The following is a 5,461-nucleotide window of genomic DNA, read 5'->3' as shown; positions in this document are numbered from 1 at the left end:
GAAGAGGCCGTTACATTGCCTACCCCTGCTCGAGACCCGGCACGCGACCCTGCACCAGCCCGCCCCGCCCCCCTCCCTCCTAGGAGGCCCGCCCCTCGCTTCGCACCCCCTCATTGGCCCGCTGCCCAGCCAATAGGCAACCGCCTCCAGGGCCTGTTACCCCCTCCGCCCCCCCACCCCAGACAAAGCCTAGAAGGGGCCGTTAACTGACCTCGCTCTCCCGCAGCTTCTGAATCTTTCCCGCTCAAAGTAAACCTGTTCGGGATTGGCTCTGATTGGCAAGCAACAGCTCTATGATTGGCTAATAGGGCGGCGGAGGGGCGGGGCGTGGAAGATAAGGAAAGAGAGCAGGCCTACCCCGTGGGAGAAGCGGTGGAGGTGGTGGGAAGATTTGAGAAGTCACTCAGCAACTGGCTGATAATCTAAACCTATCGCTGCGCACCTTGTGCCAACATTTCATTTTTGGCCCTTGGGCCCTTCCCTAACTCCCAGAGTCCTTTGGAACAGCCAAGAGAATAATAGACGTGCCCGTTTACAGAAGGTGAGGAACCCGTATGGAGTTGGGTGTTGTTGGGACACCCCCTTCCCGAGGCAGAGCTGCCCTCTGTTCTAGGACCCAGGCTACAATCGGGGTGAAGGCGTTTTGGTCTTAACGTAACTCCTGAACATACTTCACTCTGACCCGCGCCAGACAGGCCATTTACGTGGGCAGTCTCATTTGGAGATATGATAGTCTCAGAAAAATGCTAAATGTTGTGTGCGTTGAAATATGGAAGGTGAGAAACCTAGAGGCTGCGAACACCTTTAAGGTGTTTATATTTAAAATCAAAACCTGAGAAGCGCTCAGTAAGGTGAAAGATGTTCTTTTAATTCAGGAACAAACGGAAGTAGTACAGGGGGATAAGTTTTATTGGCGCATATTGTCCCAATAGTTATTTTGGATCTCTACCCAGCTTTGATTTAAGAAAGCAGACCAGGAGAGCTGCCTGGGTGTCCATTGAGAGTCGGACTCCATTTCGGCTCAGGTCACGATCCCAGGGTGGCCCTGGGATCCAGCCCCCAAGAGGGTTCTGTGCTGAGCATGGAGCCTGCTTAAGAATCCCTCTCTCCCTCTGCCCCTCTCCCCCATTTGTGCATTCTCTCTCTCTCTCTCTCCCTAAAATATAATAAAAATTATATGTATGTGTGTATGTGTATTCTTGATTTACTTATTTTGAGATAGAGTGTGTGAGTTGGGAGGGGCAGAGAGAGGAGGAGGGAGAGAGAATCCTGCACTATTAGTGCAGAGCTGGATGTGAAGCTTGAGCCCACAAACCGTGACATCATGACTTTTTTTTTTTTAACGTTTATTTATTTTTGAGACAGAGGGAGACAGAGCATGAACAGGGGAGGGTCAGAGAGAGAGGAAGACACAGAATCCGAAGCAGGCTCCAGGCTCTGAGCTGTCAGCACAGAGCCCGACGCGGGGCTCCAACCCACAGACCGCGAGATCATGACCTGAGCCGAAGTCGGACGCTTAACCGGCCGAGCCACCCAGGTGCCCCATCGTGACATCATGACTTGAGCTGAAGTCCACCGCTTCATCAACTGAGCCACCTAGGCATCCCTAATAAAAAAAAAGAAAGAAAGAAAGAAAGAAAGAAAGAAAGAAAGAAAGAAAGAAAGAAAGAAAGAAAGAAAGAAAGAAAAGCAAGCAAGCTGATCAGGTGAAGTGGCTGTACCAATTAAATTTCTTTCCGTACTTCACCCTTAAAGTGGCTGATGTGCAGCTCATTCTCCCCTTTCATTGACAGCGTCCTGTACCCCTCTCCCTCCCCCATTGTACCCAAAACAATTTTGAACAAGTATGAAACCTCTTATGTATCTTCATTATTGTAGTAAGATATACATAAAATTTACCATTGTAATCATTTTCTAGTGGACAATTCAGTGGCATTAAGTACATTCCTAGTGTGCAGCCATCACTGCTATCCATTTCCAGATAATTCTCACTATCTCAAACAGAAACTCTGCACTCGATAAACAATAACTCCCCATTTCCTCTCCCGTCAACCCCTGATAACCTCAATTCTAATTTTTGTCACTTGGATTTTGCCTCTTCTAGGTACCTCACCTAGGTGGAATCATACAATATTTGTCCCTTTGTGACTCTTATTCATTAGCAAATGTCAAGGTTCATCAGTGTTGTTGCATGTGTGAGAACTTCATTCCTTTTTATAGCTGAGTAATATTCCACTGTACATGTATACCACATGTTGTTCATGCATTTATAAGTTAATGGATACTTGGGATTTTTCTTTTTCACTATTGTGAATAATGCCGCTATGAACATTAGTGTATAAGTATCTGATTTCTTGTTTTTTTAATTCTTTTGGGTATTGGGGTGCCTGGGTGGCTCAGTCCATTGAGCATGTGACTCTTGATTTCGGCTCAAGTCATAATCCCCAGTTAGTGAGATCGAGCCCACGTTGGGCTCTGTGCTGACAGCTCGGAGTGCGCTTGGGGTCCTCTCTCTCCCTCTCTCTCTGCCCCTCCGCCACTCATGCTCACTCTCTCTGTCTCTCTCAAAAATAAATAAATAAACATTAAAAAAAACCCAAAGGTTATAGGAAAATTTAACATTCCGTTGAACACAAGTGAATACATTATTACAAGAACACTTTGGTTATGAAGCAGGGCAAGTATTTAGTATGTAAGTAGTTCTTTATTTCAGCTCTTGTATTTCTTTTTTAGAAGGTCTCATTCTTTCTTAAAAATTTTTTTCAATGTTTATTTTTGAGAGAGAGAGAGAGAGACAGGGCATGAGTGGGGGAGGAGCAGAAAGAGAGGGAGACGCAGAATCTGAAACAGGCTCCAGGCTCTGAGCTGTCAGCACAGAGCTCGATAAGGGGCTCGAACTCACCAGCCGTAAGATCATGACCTCAGCCGAATTTGGACACTTAACCAACTAAGTCACACAGGCACCTCTAGAAGGTCTCATTCTTCATGTATGTGTTGGGGGGGATGGATTTCACAATCATACCCAAAGATATATACAAACCTCAGATTAAAATGAGGAGTTAGAAATACCTACATAATTGTTTTATGTATTCTCTGCCTTCATCTGAATTTAGTTTTGGGGGGGAATGGTGACCTTCTTTCTCCATTTATTGAATGTTCCTATATAGGAGCAACCATAAAAGAATTTTATGTCATAAAATTGATTACATTTTGATAACCTTGGTCCATCTCAGAATGATGGTGCCCTCAAGTAAACTCCTTTTTTTCCTTGTTATTTTGGGATATTTAAGTGAATCTGAACTTATGATTGGATTTTTAAAAGATATTTAAGAACGTTCTTTGATATAACTGGAAACGTTTTAAACCTATTCCATCCTTAAAAATTAGTGCAGAATGCACACTTCATCAAAATATACAAGGTTGGGGGTTTTTGTTTTTGTTTTGTTTTTTTTTTTCAATATATATATATTTTTTGCAACGTTTATTTATTTTTGGGACAGAGAGAGACAGAGCATGAATGGGGGAGGGGCAGAGAGAGAGGGAGACACAGAATCGGAAACAGGCTCCAGGCTCTGAGCCATCAGCCCAGAGCCTGACGCGGGGCTCGAACTCACGGACCGCGAGATCGTGACCTGGCTGAAGTCGGACGCTTAACCGACTGCGCCACCCAGGCGCCCCATGGGGGTTTTTGTTTTATAACTGGGAGACAATGTACAATGTGGTACTCTTCAGTTACATTAGTGAAACCCTTTTTATACTTTTACACATACTTAAACATTTTGTTTTGTAACAAAAATAATCAGTTTCATTGAAAAAAGTCAGTCTGCCCCCTAGAAATGTTTTGAGTGATAAAATAAATAGGATTTCATTATTCTCCCAACTAAAACTTCAAGTTCAAATAAAATACATATTTTTGAAAGTTCAAGGTGTATCAGGGGCACAGTCTCAATGCCAAAGAGAGAACTCTGAATTAATTCTTCATAGAAAGCAATCATATAATTGCAAGTCTGTATATAATTAATTATATATCACTGCAGGACTATTATTTATGCTCACATCTGTATTAAATGAATTGCTTTTCCAGTTTCCTAGTGGACTAGTGGTCCAATGACTTAAATGGACTGCAAATCTACCTCAGTTCAAACCATGCAATTCTTTATAGGCTTCTCTGACTTGAGGGGTTAAATTATCTTAATTATACCTTTGAAAATTAACTGGGCTTCCATATGTGGTTTCTCAACCTCAACAGGTTGTGGGAAGAGTGAAAATGTATTAAGGAAACTTCACTCAAAACTGGAGTTGGGAAAACATGAAGGGCAAGCTTTCACACATGTACAACCATTCCTCCCAACTTGCCTAGTCCAGCAGGAAGGAAGATTTTCTCTCAGCCCAACAACAGCAAGCTACCCTCACCTGCAGCCAATGAGAGGCTGTCACCACTTCCAGCTCTCATTTTCCTCCAATGAACTTTTGTTCAAAGCATCCCTCAACTTCCTCCTTAGCTCTATGAAGGACCCCTCTCACTTTGTTCTCAGGACTTGCTTGTGGTTTGCCAGAGTTTGCTTGTCCTGAATTGCAGTTTTCCTGCTATTCCTGAAAAAACTCTTTTGTTGGCTGAATGGCTTACCTTTTTCTTTTAAAAAGGATGACAGGGGGCACCTGGGTAGCTCAGTTGGTTAAGTGTCCAACTTCAGCTCAGGTCATGATCTCGCTGTTTGTGAGTTCGAGTCCCATGTCGGGCTCTGTGCTGACAGTTCAGAGCCTGGAGACTGCTTCAGATTCTGTGTCTCCCTCTCTCTCTGTCCCTCCCCCACTCATGCTGTCTCTCTCTCAATAATAAAACATAAAAAATAAAAAATAAAAAGGATGACAGAAGCCTTACAAAAGGCTCCTTATCAGAGCTATTTGAAACTACTCCCTTTTTTAATTACTCAAATTAGTATTTTTCTGTTTCTCTAGCATATTTATAGCTTCTTCATATATATATATATATATATATATATATTTATATATATATTTATATATATATATACATATATATTGAACTAGAGTTTTCACTATAAAATGAAAAGTTCTGAATATCTGTCTCACTGCCCTCCAGAACTGAGTTTCTATTTCTCAGTGTTTTATTGGAACCAGACATTAGAAGAGGTTCATAGAAGAGTGCCACCAGAAAAAAACATCTTTTAAAGCTGTCTTTATAAATTTCCTTTAGGCCTTTAAATTTCTCCTGAATTTGAGGGATCCCCAGACCATATAAGGGTCTTCTGACACAATGAACCAGAAAACAGCTCCTTAAAAAAAATTTAAGATCCAGAGTTTTAATTTAGGCTACAGAGTTCAAGAAGTTATGAAGGGGTCTATTTTTAAAGCTCTAGCAAAGCTTTGTGTGTTGTGATGTACCACGGCAAGTAAGCTTGCTTCCCAATGGTAATTAAGTTAAAAGAACATTTATGGAAAA

The 5,461-nt window shown here is 42.3% G+C and overlaps 1 long non-coding RNA gene across 2 annotated transcripts in view; it reads left to right on the top strand.

Moving 5' to 3' along the window:
- The first annotated feature begins 212 nt into the window (after positions 1 to 212).
- Positions 213 to 5,461, top strand: part of LOC123603830 — a 50,507-nt gene continuing 45,258 nt past the window's right edge. For both annotated transcript variants that reach the window (XR_006715063.1, XR_006715062.1), the window contains exon 1: positions 213 to 541. This is a non-coding gene — a long non-coding RNA (uncharacterized LOC123603830). The remainder of the gene's footprint in view (positions 542 to 5,461) is intronic.

This window comes from Leopardus geoffroyi, chromosome E1 (genome assembly GCF_018350155.1).
Source record: "Leopardus geoffroyi isolate Oge1 chromosome E1, O.geoffroyi_Oge1_pat1.0, whole genome shotgun sequence".
NCBI lineage: Eukaryota > Metazoa > Chordata > Mammalia > Carnivora > Felidae > Leopardus > Leopardus geoffroyi.
The sequence above is the reverse complement of the archived record's forward strand: the minus strand, read 5'-3'. Positions and strand labels throughout refer to the sequence as shown.